The 13,722-nt window shown below is 35.7% G+C and overlaps 1 pseudogene across 1 annotated transcript; it reads left to right on the top strand.

The window, feature by feature from the left end:
• Positions 1-3,857: 3,857 nt before the first annotated feature.
• LOC114299178 (endochitinase EP3-like) lies at positions 3,858-11,103 on the top strand (annotated as a pseudogene). Its single transcript, XR_014333907.1, has 4 exons — positions 3,858-4,284; positions 5,118-5,159; positions 9,113-9,126; positions 10,596-11,103. The product of XR_014333907.1 is annotated as an endochitinase EP3-like (transcript).
• Positions 11,104-13,722: the final 2,619 nt, after the last annotated feature.

A 13,722-nucleotide genomic window follows, 5' to 3' on the forward strand; every position in this document is an offset into this window, starting at 1 on the left:
AAGAGGGGCTTTAGTGCGAAAATAGAAGAAATGGTTTGCAGAGTGTCTTCTTGCTTCACGACTTCAATACTTGTGAGAGAGGAGTAGGCTCAAGTGCGAGAGAGAAATGAGGATTTGTAGGAAGTGTCTTCTTGGGTCACGACTTGAGTGTCCGTGCACATGAAAATGAGTGATAAGGGTCAGAGTGTGTCTCTTGGGGTCACGGTTTTAGTGCTCCGAAACACAAAACCATAGCATATTAATAAAGAGAAATAATTAGCGAAAAAATGTTTTTGTCTTCTTAAATACAAGAACAGAGAATTTATTATTGGTGATGAAATATTTTTGTCTTCCACAACATAACCTTATGAGACGAAAAATATATTCATTGTGCAATCAATCAGAATTTATTAGTGACTAAATATTTTCATCTCCCACAACTTATTCTTCCAAGACAAAAATATATTTGTCGCTCATTTAATAGAAAGATGAAACGGCATCGTTTGCATGATGGAGTGTTTATTGGTGACGAAACATATTCGTCTTCCATAACTTCTCATTCCTAGACAAAAATATATTTGTCGCCTAATAAATGGAAATATGAAACAACATCGTTTAATAGATAGGGAATTTATTGGTGACAAATTACGTTTGTCACAAAAAATATATATATTTTCTGACAAAAATGTTTGTCTCTAATGAGCTAAAATAATTCGTGCCAAAGCAAATAAAATTGGCGCCTAAATTTTGCAGATGAAATTTTTTTTCGTCTCCTATAAGTTTGAGAAAAAATAAAACAAACGACAAAATTAATATTTTATCATCTTTGGGTTAAATTTTAAGACAAAAAAAATTTCGTCACCAAATTTTGTCACAATAGCCTAGATTTCTTGCATTTTGTTTCCTTGTTTAATTATTATTATTATTTTTTTCATATTGTGGTGAGGGGTTTACTATGAGAAAGAATAATAGCTTTGCATAAAATGTCTTCTTGGATAATAATGTTTGCATGCACAAACGACGAGAATAGAGGAGCTTTAGTGCAAAATAGAAGAGATGGTTTATAGAGATTATTTTCTTGAGTCACAGCTTCAATACTTGTGAGAGAAGAGACTCAAGTGCGAGATAGAAACGAGGGTTTGTAGACGTGTCTTTTCGGATCACGACTTTAGTATTTGTGTGTGTGTGAAAGTAAGTGATTAAGGTGAGAGTGATCTCTTAGTTTCTGACGACATTTTAATAAAGAGAAATAATTAGGGATAAAATATTTTCGTCTCAAACTCATATGTTCGTTGCCTAATCAACAAAAATACAAAAACAACGTTGTGTGGGGATGGAAAATTTATTGGTGATGAAATATTTTCGTCTCCTTCAACTTAACCTTATGAGACGAAAATATATTCGTCGCACAATCACTCAAAATGCAACACGACACATGGAGAATTTATTAACGATGAAATATTTTCGTCTCCCAAAACATATCCTTCCGAGACAAAAATATATTTGTCGCCTAATTAACAGAAAGATAAAATGAGCATGAAGAGTCTATTGGTGACGAAATATTTTTGTCTCCCATAACTTATCCTTCCCAGCCAAAAAATATATTTGTCACCAAATAAATAAGAAAATGAAACGACATCGTCTAATAAGTTTCGAATTTATTGGTGACGAATTCCTTTTGTCGCAAAAAACTTTAAAATTTGTGACAAAAATGTTCGTCTCCAATGAGCTAAAATAATTGGCGCCAACAAGAAAAAAAATTGGAGCCTCTTTTTTTTTCTGATGAATTTATTTTTTCGTCTCCTACAGTTTTGAGAAGAATTAAAAGAAACGACAAAAGTAATATTTGGTCATGTTTGGGTTACATTCTAAAACGAAAATAAATTTTATCACCAAATTTTAAAAATTAATTATTGAAAACTCCATACTAAACAAGATAATATTTTCTATTAATTTTGAAAATTACAAATTTTTTATTATTTGTTTCTCTGTATTTTTTTTCACAAAAAAATAGCTACATTAATTATCTTTTTTTTTTTTTTTTGTGGAGAGAGGTTTTGACCTTTGATTTTTCTGAAATAGGTGTTCTAGACGGAAAGGGTAGAGTTGGTTCAGACAATGAGAAAAAGTGCTTGCGTACATAGGGTGCCTTATTGGATAATAGCTTCAATGTTGGCATGCACGAAGGGCTTAAGTGTGAGACAGAAGAGAGGGGCTTTTGCGCGAAATAGAAGAAATGGTTTATAGAATGTCTTCTTGAGTCATGACTTCAATACTTGTGAGAGAGGAGTAGACTCAAGTGCGAGAGAGAAATGAGGGTTTGTAGAAAGTGTCTTCTTGGGTCACGACTTCAAGGTCCGTGTACATGAAAATGAGTGATAAGCGTTAGAGTGTATCTCTTGGGGTCACAGTTTCAATGCTTCGAAACACAAAACCATGGCATTTTAATAAAGAGAAATGATTAGTGATAAAATATTTTTGTATCCTTCAATACCAGAACAAAGAATTTATTATTGGTGATGAAATATTTTTGTCTTCCACAACTTAACTTTATGAGATGAAAAATGTATTCGTCACGCAATCAATTAGAATTTATTAGTGACGAAATATTTTCGTCTCCCACAACTTATTCTTCTGAAACAAAAATATATTTGTCGCCTATTTAATAGAAAGATGAAATGACATTGTCTGCATGATGGAGTGTTTATTGATGACGAAATATTTTCGTCTTCCATAACTTATCCTTCCCAGACAAAAATATATTTGTCGCCTAATAAATGGAAATATGCAACGACATCGTTTAATAGGTATGGAATTTATTGGCGACGAATTACGTTCGTCACAAAAAAAATTATATTTTGTGACAAAAAATGTTCGTCTCCAATGAGCTAAAATAATTCGCGCCAATGCAAATGAAATTGGCGCCTCATTTTTGCACACAAAATTTTATTTTCGTCACCTATACTTTTGAGAAAAATTAAAACAAACGACAAAATTAATATTTCGTCATCTTTGGCTTAAATTTTAAGACAAAAAAATTCGTCACCAAATTTTGTCACAATAGCCTAGATTTCTTGTATTTTTTTATTGATTTTAAGCATTTGGTGACGAAATTTGGTTTTCCTCTCTAAAAATAATACATTTGGAGACGAAATTATTTCCTCTCTAAATTTTTTTACAATGGTGACGACAAATTTCATCTCCAAAATGGCGCCAAATCTTCCACCAAATTTTCCAAGGGCGGGAAATTGTTTTGTGACGAAAAATAAAATTTAGAGACGAATAAAATTTTCGTCACCTATTGTTTTATTTGATTTTAAGCATTTGGTGACGAAATTTGGTTTTCGTCTCTAAAAATAGTACAATTGGAGGCGAAATCTTATTTTCATCACTAAAACATGTATATTTGGAGACGAACTATTTTTTCGTCACGCGTTTTTGTCACCATAGACCTTTTTTGTTGTAGTGATTAGTCAAGGCCAAGACAAACACCAAAGTCTACACGCTTGTTAGAAAATTGCATGCTAAGCTTCAACCATTGTTCTTCTTACACATAATTAATTACATAATTTTTAATAATAGTAAGCTATACTTTAATATTATAGAGTATTGGCACAACTTTTACATATAAATGTGGGACTCACAAAAAAAAAAAAGAAAAAGGATTCATAAAAATATAAGACCCACCTTACATAAGATGATTGTGTTTGATTTTGTTATCGATTTATTTATTTTTAGACTTTTTCAAATTTTAATTTGAAACATTTATCGTATAGTAGGAATGTTGATTTTTCCATACATTTTCCATTGTACAATTATAAATACATGTCTCTCTCACCTTAATTTCATCCCACAGCACACATACTCTTCCATCCACACGTTTCTCTTCCAAAATGGTAACCCTCAATATCAAAAACAGCTTACAGACAATCATTCTGGCCGGAATACTCGCCGGTGCCATCCTACCGGAAATCGTAGTGGGTCAGAACTGTGGTTGTGCAGCAGGCCTTCGCTGCAGCCAGTATGGGTATTGTGGCACTGGCAATGCCTACTGTGGTGCAGGCTGCCAAGCAGGGCCTTGTACCGGTTCCAACGGTGCTTCGGTCTCTAATATTGTGACACAGTCCTTTTTCAATGGGATAATCAATCAAGCTTCTGCTGGATGTGCAGGGAAAAGCTTCTTCACCAGGTCTGCATTTCTTAACGCCATCGGTTCCTACCCTTCATTCGGCACTACTGGAACTACTGATGATTCTAAGCGCGAAATTGCTACTTTCTTCGCACATGCCACGCATTAGACTGGACGTAAGATTTCTACATCCCTTACTCCCAATCCACACTGATGATTTCATAGTATTAACTATTAACAATCTCTAAATTATACAGGTTTCGCCCCTTCTAGATTTTTGTTTTTAAATTTCAAGTGGCCGTCCCTGTATGTTTTTTTTAAATTTTTTTTGTTGTTGTTGTCCATCTAATTTCTCATAACTAGTGTCAATTACAAGTGTTAATGTGTTAGAAATGGGCGCCCATGTGGCATGACCCTTTGAATCTTTTGAACCATATCCAAATGGGTTTTGAATTCAAATTCAGAGCTATTTGGATAACCACTTAGGATATATATATATATCTATCATATAATTGATATGGATAGATGACATATCTTATATTATCTCATATAACTGATATGGATAAATGAGATAAACATATTATATATATGATAATATGGGATATGGGTGATTAAGAGAAAAACAACGTATGTTTGAGTTTTTTCCCATATACTGACTCTCTCCCAAAAAAACTAACGATCAAAGCCATTTGCAGTGTGATTTGTGTGGGTGATATTCACTATTGTAATATCACTCCATTGCTGGGTTGACTGATCAGATTCAGGAAGCACGTGATTTACCCACGAGATCCTTCAATTCAGACTTTGTTCTAAAGGTATGACCATAATTTTTATTCTGCTGCGTTATACTTTGTTTTACATAATGTATAGAGAAGAAAAAACCGTGGTAGCAAGTTTATTGATCATATTGATATGTCCGTCCCTTTTAGAATTCTGGGTCCCTCCCTGTTTGCTGGAGGAGTGAGATGAATATCACACATAATTGACACAAATTTTTTTGATTTGGTAGATTTTTGCTATATTGAAGAGATAAATGGTGCCTCTAGGAACTGTTAGGGAAAATATATGATTCCCCACAAGTAAATCAATTAATGGGTATAAAAAACTAATGCAGAAAAATTAAATCAAAAGCAACACAAGAATTTTTACATGGTTCCCTCAATGTGAGGTACGTCCACAGAATCGAAATCCGATTCCACTATCAACCAAATAGTTTCCATACGATTACAAACGTGACACGAATGGTATCACAAAACCACCCTTAGGTGAATTCCAAATAATCACAAATAAACAAGAGGAAAGACCTCACCAAATAGATGAACAAAAATCTTCAGAACCAGAGTTGAAGAAGATCCAAAATAATGAACCAAATTAGTCACACAATGACTGCCGAAAATAAACCTATAGAATTAAATTCCACCAAGCTTTGAATTCACCAATTGAATTTCCTAGCCAGCACAATTCCCTCACAGAAGGATATATATTATATATGAAATTGATAGCCAACCACAATTCCCTCATGGAAGAATTCACTGCTGCCGCTGCACCTTGATTAGGAAAAACAATACCAAATATATATATTGCGAATCTAGGGTTTTTTTTTATCAAAACCTTAGTTGTTTCCAAACTGAATTGGGTTTCCACAAATTAGATATAATATATTAAAATATATTATACTCAAACCAAACCAAATTAGAATTCTTTTAACAAACCAATTGGGTTCCAAACTCCACTAAGGAGGTATACTCAACAATTCTCCCCCTACCGACTTAGGTGGAGAGATCAACCATACCCGCCAAAGTTCGACACTTTAAATGTTTGTCCCTCAACAAAGTCTTAGTCAACATATCCGAAATATTATCATCTGTGTGAACCTTTTCGAGTTGTAACAATTTCGGATCTAACACATCACGAATCTAATGGTATCTCACATCAATGTGTTTCGATCTCGAGTGAAAAGTAGAATTTTTACTCAAGTGAATAGCACTTTGACTATCACAATAAAACACATACTTTTCTTGCTTCAAACCCAACTCTTGCAAAAATTTCTTCAACCATAACTCTTCTTTGCAAGCTTTCGTAATGACAATAAATTCAGCTTCGGTAGTTGAGAGAGCAATACATTTTTGTAATTTAGATTGCCAAGCCACAGCTCCCCCTGCAAAAGTCATCAAATACCCCGAAGTAGATTTCCTAGAATCAACATCACCGGCCATATCAGAATCTGTGAACCCATCAAGTATCAACTTACCATCCCCAAAACACAAACACACCTTCGAAGTCCCTTGAAGATACCTCAGAATCCATTTTACCGTTGCCCAATGTTCTTTACCCGGATTAGAAAGAAAACGACTCACCACACCAACGGCGTGAGCAATATCCGGCCTTGTACAAACCATGGTGTACATCAAAGAACTAACTGCTGAAGCATAAGGAACTTTCAACATCTCTTCCTTGTCTTTCTCACTTGTAGGACATTGATTCGAACTAAGCTTAAAGTGACCTGCAAGCGGACAACCAACCGGCTTTGCTTTATTCATGTTGAACCTCTCAAGAACTTTCTCAATGTAGTTTTCTTGAGACAACCAAATCAGCCCCTCTTTGCGATCACGAACAATTTTCATACCAAGTATTTGCTTTGCCGGTCCCAAATCTTTCATAGCAAAAGATTTACTCAACTCTAACTTCAACTTGTTAATCATGGTAGAATCTTGACCCATAATTAACATGTCATCAACATAAAGCAAACGAATAATAAATTTACCATCCGGGATATTTTTCACAAACACACAATGGTTCGAAGTGGTTTTAGAAAAACCATTATTCATCATGAAAAAATCAAATTTTTTGTACCATTGCCGCGGGGCTTGCTTGAGGCCATACAAACTTTTCTTCAATTTGCAAACAAATTTCTCTTTCCCTTTTTCCACAAAACCTTTTAGTTGCTCCATGTAAATTTCTTCTTCAAGGTCACCTTGAAGAAATGCGGTCTTCACATCAAGTTGCTCAACTTCAAGGTTCATACTTGCAGCCATGCCAAGTACAACCCGAATAGAAGACATCTTCATAACCGGCGAGAAAATCTCATAAAAGTCAATACATTTCTTTTGTCCAAAACCTTTCACAACAAGACGTGCTTTGTATCCCAGATTCTTGCTATCATTCTTCAATTTGAAAACCCATTTATTTTTCAGAATTTTCCTCCCTTTAGGCAACTTCACTAAATCATAAGTCTGGTTTTCAAGCACGGAATTCATCTCCTCGTCCATGGCCTTTTTCCAATCACCTTTCTTTGCATGCTCAATTGCTTCTTGGTAGCTCTCAGGCTCCCCTTGATCGGAAATCAACACAAATTCATTCGAAGGATACTTTCTTGAAGGTTGTCGGTCCCTTGTAGATTTCCTCAACTCAAGTTGTGGTGGCGGTTCTTGAGTTGGATGTTCTTCCTCAATTTCTGGCTCAACTTCATTAGGATTAGCATCATTCTCTATATCTTCAATAGGCGGCTGCACATCTCCCCTATTTTCATCATCCACCGAAGATGAAGGAGATAGATCCATGTCAATGAGATCACTAGTTTTTGGCTCCGGTTGATCCCCTTTACCAAAGTCTTCAATTGTTTGGTCTTCAAGAAACACAACATCACGGCTTCGAATGACTTTCTTGTGGACTGGATCCCACAATCTATACCCGAATTCATCATGCCCATAGCCAAGAAAAATACATTGTCTTGACTTACTATCAAGCTTGGACCTCTCATCCTTTGGAATGTAAACAAAAGCTCGACAACCAAACACTCTCAAGTGCTCATAAGACACATCTTTGCCAGTCCAAACTCTTTTAGGAACATCACCATTCAAAGGATAGTAAGGAGACAAATTGATCACGTCAACCTCTGTCCTCATTGCCTTACCCCAAAAAGATCTTGGCAATTTAGCTTGTGAAAGCAAACACCTTGTTCTTTCCACAATGGTGCGGTTCATCCTCTCGGCAACGCCATTTTGTTGAGGAGTCTTCTTAACTGTCTTTTGGTGCCGAATACCTTGGCTGCGACAATACTCATCAAATGGCACGATGTATTCACCATCATTATCTGATCGGATGCACTTCAATATCTACCCTGTTTCTCTTTCAACCATGGCCTGAAAATGCTTAAATACTTCTAGAACTTGATCTTTAGTTTTTAGTAGAAAAGCCCAAACTTTTCTTGAATAATCATCAATGAAAGTAACAAAATAAAGTGCACCACTATGTGTTCTAACTTTTAAAGGACCACAAACATCCGAATGAATCAACTCCAAAACATTTTCTTTTCTAGAGGCAACATTTTTATGAAAAGAAACTTCATGTTGTTTACCCGCCAAACAATGAACACAAGTTTTGAGATGTGTACCTTTCAAACCGGGTAGAAGCTCTTTCTTGAACAAAACTTGTAGCCCTTTTTCACTCATATGGCCAAGCCGTTTGTGCCGCAATTCGGTAGAAGTATCATCTTCAAGTGCATTGACAACACCTTTACAAATTTTTCCTTGCATCGAATAAAGTGTATGAGTCTTCTTGCACTTAGCCACCACCAAAGAACCCTTTGTGAGGTTCCATATTCCATCACCAAATTTGTTGTTGAAGCCTTCATCATCTAGTTTCCCAGTAGAGATCAAATTAAGGCGAATGTCGAGAACATGCCTCACATCTTTAAGCAACAACTTGCAGCCCAAATTTGTTTCCAAGCAAACATCACCCATGTCAATAATCTTGGACAAATCTTCATTACCCATTCAAACAGAACCATAATCTCCTTTGGTGTAGGTAGTGAAGAAATTAACTCGAGAAGTCACATGAAAAGAAGCACCAGAATCAATCACCCAATTGCTCTCTTGGCCCACAAAATTGATACAATCATCTTCACAAACGACCATGAGATCATCGGTAGTAATTGCTGTTGTGTCTTCTTGCTTCTTATCCACACTTTTGTCATGCCTTTTCTCCTTGTTCTTGAGCTTTCAGCATTCTCGATTCATGTGCCCTTTCTAATGACAATAATAGCACTCAATATCTTTCTTTGAAAAAGAACCATCTCTTGATTTGTCATGGCTTTGATCATGACCATGAGGAGTCTTATTCCTCCTCCTTGTTTTGCTTCAGACTCTCACAACAAATGCTTCCGAATGAGAGGAACCCGCTGATTTTCTTCTAGTTTCTTCATTCAACAAGCTACTAGTGACTTGGCCCATTGTGACAACTCCATCGGGTGCCGAATTACTAACTATCACAACCAAAGTCTCCCAATTTTCGGGTAAAGAACTAAGTAGTATCAAAGCCTACAACTCATCATCAAAAATAATTTTCATAGAAGCAAGTTGGTTAACAATACTCTTTATTTCATTCAGATGTTCCGTTATAGGGCTGCCCTCTTTAAATTTTAAATTAACCAACTTACGAAACAGAAAAGCTTTATTTGTGGTTGATTTCCTATCATAAAGGCCTTCTAATTTTTTTCATAAATCATGTGTCGAAATTTCAGTAGCAACATGATGAAACACACTATCATCAATCCATTGACGGATAACATTAACGGCTTTTCGATTAAGCCTCTTCCACTCATCATCTTTCATATCATTAGGTTTGCCACTATCACCCTCAATGGGTCCATACAAATCTTTACAAAATAATAGGTCCTCCATTTTAGTTTTCCAAGTTACCCAATTGCTTCCATTGAAGCTAGACATACGTCCCACATTCCCCTCCATTGATTTACACAAATAAATAAACCCAAATAAACCATAAGCTCTGATACCAGTTGTTAGGGAAAATATATGATTCCTCACAAGTAAATCAATCAATGGGTATAAAAAACTAATGCAGAAAAATTAAATCAAAAGCAATACAAGAATTTTTATGTGGTTCCCTCAATGTGAGGTACGTCCATAGGATCGAAATCCGATTCCACTATCAACCAAATAGTTTCCATACGATTACAAACGAGATACGAATGGTCTCACAAAACCACCCTTAGGTGAATTCCAAATAATCATAAATAAATAAGAGGAAAGACCTCACCAAATAGATGAACAAAAATATTCAGAACCAGAGTTGAAGAAGACCCAAAATTACGAACCAAATTAGTCACACAATGACTGCCGAAAATAAACCCATAGAATTAAATTCCACCAAGCTTTGAATTCACCAATTGAATTTCCTAGCCAGCACAATTCCCTCACAGAAGGATCTATATATTATATATGAAATTGATAGCCAAGCACAATTCCCTCACGGAAGAATTCACTGCTGCCGCTGCACCTTGATTGGGAAAAACAATACCAAAAATATATATTGTGAATCTAGGGGGTTTTTTTTATCAAAACCTTAGTTGTTTCCAAACTGAATTGGGTTTTCACAAATTAGATATAATATATTAAAATATATTATACTCAAACCAAACCAAATTAGAATTCTTTTAACAAACCAACTGGGTTCCAAACTCCACTAAGGAGGTATACCCAACAAGAACTACTGTGACAGATCAAATACACAGTACCCATGTGCACCAAACAAGCAATACTATAGTAGAGGTCCTCTTCAACTGTCATGGAACTACAACTACGGTCCTGCCAATAGAAGCATTGGGTTCGATGGACTAAACAACCCGGAAACTGTGGCAAAAGATCCAGTCGTGTCGTTCAAGACTGCCTTGTGGTTTTGGATGAACAATGTTCACTCTAAAATGAATTCTGGATTTGGTGCAACAATCCAAGCCATCAACGGTGGTGAATGCAATGGTAATAGACCGGATGCAGTCAATGCTCGTGTTAAGTACTACACTGACTATTGCAACCAACTTGGCGTTTCGCCTGGTAATAATCTCCGCTGCTAGGATGCTGAAAAAAAATTAGCAGACATGGAAGCTAGCTCTTCAGTACCTTGTAATAAATTTGGCATAGATGGAAGAAAATAAATTGTAGTAATGCCACTGCAATGAATAAAAAGAGCTCTAGGTACGTGTTTGGTCTTAATATAAAAATCTCCCCATACTAATGTTAATTAATATATATATATATATATATATATATGGGCATTGCTATTCTAACCCAAAAACTAAACTCACTTTTCAAATCGAATGATGTGATAATCAATTATAATATTTATGACAACTCCCTCTCTCTAATATATTATCTAATTATTAGTCAATCATCTCTCTTACACATTACTAAATCTAAAAAGTACGTTTAAAAAAAAGTTTGTATATCATTTTCTTTTATATATATATATATATATAGATTGTGACCATTGTTTTTTTTTCTTTTTATCTTTTTTTGGGTTTTTGGTTCATTATTACCTTGTTTTTTTTTTTTTTTTTTGGTTGTTTTGAAATATCACCACTAATAATGAAAATATAAATCTCTACATACCAATGTTGGGCCTTAATATAAAATCTACACATACCAATCTCCACGACCCTCTTTTGGGCCATCTACGAGCCGTTGCATAATATGGTCTCATGAAAAGGGCGGGCAACACGTATTGATGTTGTAACAAGTAGGGATGGAAATTTGAACCCGGCCTGATGGGGACCCGCCCCTTCAACCTCGATTAAAGCAGTTTTTTCTCCAAAAAAAGCCTTGACGGTTAGGGGATGGTATTAAAAAATGAACCCCCAATGATTTTCGGGCCGGGAAGGGTGATATGTTTCCCGAACCCGGCCTCGACCCCGACCCCATTCCCATTACCCCCCGAAGTAAAATTACTATATATACCCCTCTATTAAGTTATGACCCCCTCTCTCTCTCTCTCTCTTCCCTCTACTCTCTGTCACTCTCGCACCCCTCCTCTTCTTCAGTGCCACCGCCTCTGTCCGCAACGCTGGAGTCGCCGTCCACCTTGCAGCACTGCTTCACCTTCGTTGACTTTGTCGTCCACTCCACCTCCATCGTTGTTGCCTCTCTCTTCCTGTTGCTGCCACCTCCTCCGTCCCCTCCTCTCATCTTCACCGTCCTCCTCCATCGTTCTTTGCAGTCACCGTCATCTACCTCCGTCGTCTATCGCCGCCGATCTCCTCCTTCGTTCGTCGCAGTCACCATCGCCGATCTTAGATCTGTTTGATGACACACAGATCTCAGATTTGTATTGATGATGCACACTCAGATCTGTGTTGATGTGTATGTATACATGTATGTGTGTGTGTCTCTATCTGTTCTTTTTTTTTTTTGGTAGTTAATCTGTTGTTGTTGATGATTTTGTTGATGTTGAAAGTTATTGTTGATGTTGTTGAAACAGATTTGGGTCGGGAAATTTTTGGAGTTGGGGAATGGAACGGTGACAGGTTCCCCGGCGAGGATCGGGGTCAGAGAAGGGAAAATTTTTACCATCGTGGATCGAGGAAGGGAAGTGTGATCCTCGGCCCACCCCACCTTGTTGCCATTTCTAGTAACAAAGGAGGAAATAGGGCTGCAAATGACAGAATCGTTCGTGAATAAGCTCGAGCTCGGCTTGGTAAGAACTCATTAGAACTCGATTCATTAAATTTTTTTTTTTGCGTTCAAGCTTGAGCTCGAGTTTGTTAAATTTTTAATAAATAAGCCCAAATATTTTAAAGCTTGGCTCATTAGCTGACTCGTTTAATATTTATTATTTATATATTCAATAATATAAAAATATGTATAAAAAAATAATAAAAAAATAAGATAAATATGTTATTTATGTATTTAAAAAATATAAATGTAAATAATAGTTAACTATAGATAGTACATTTATATAACAATGGTAGTATATATTATTATTTTGGTAAAATATTGACTTTTTTTTTTTTAGAATGTTTATATATATATATATATATATTGTATAATCAAAGTTTTAATTGTAACTTTAGTCTCATACGCAAGTATGAATTTATAAATTTTTTGGCTTGTTAAGGCTTGTGAACAAGCTCAAGCTCGAGTCAAGCCTAAGCCAACTCGGCTCGAGTTCGGTTCGTTAAATTTTTATTGAGCTCAAGCTAAAGTTCGTTAAAATCTTAATAAACAAGTCCAAACATACTAAAGCTCAGCTCGACTTGGCTCGTTTGCAGCCCTAGGAGGAAGAGGAAGCATGGTGATGAAAAGGGAGATGATGCTATGGGAATTTAAGGCAAAGTACTACATCGGTAGGAACCCCTAATTTTGATGAAAAAATCACAGATAACTTCAGGGTTCAGGATTAATCAAGGTGCACATAAATTGGCTCAGAACATTCCGTTATCAAAAAAAAAAAAAGAAATACAGATAGTGAGGTACTATTTCAGAATTAGATTATAATACTACATGCATGCGCATGTGAACTCTAAATTACAACAATATTATTTATTTAAAAGAAAAATTATCTAAAAAATTATTTAGAAAAATAAATTAGTAGACTATATTTATTAGTGTATTATATTTATTGTGAGTGTCTCTATAATTTTCCACGTCTCCCAAATTTTAAATTATACCTGTGGGAGCCAGAAAAAACATATATCAGTTTAATTGGCTAACCCAAATAAGGCCTGCCAAGGGGCCAACTATTGGGCTTATTCGGCCCATTCTTTATGGAGTGTAGGTATGATCTCTTTGCTCCACATAGCACACAGACACTCTTTATTTCCT

Source organism: Camellia sinensis, chromosome 6, assembly GCF_055761805.1.
Source record: "Camellia sinensis isolate YWXY chromosome 6, ASM5576180v1, whole genome shotgun sequence".
NCBI lineage: Eukaryota > Viridiplantae > Streptophyta > Magnoliopsida > Ericales > Theaceae > Camellia > Camellia sinensis.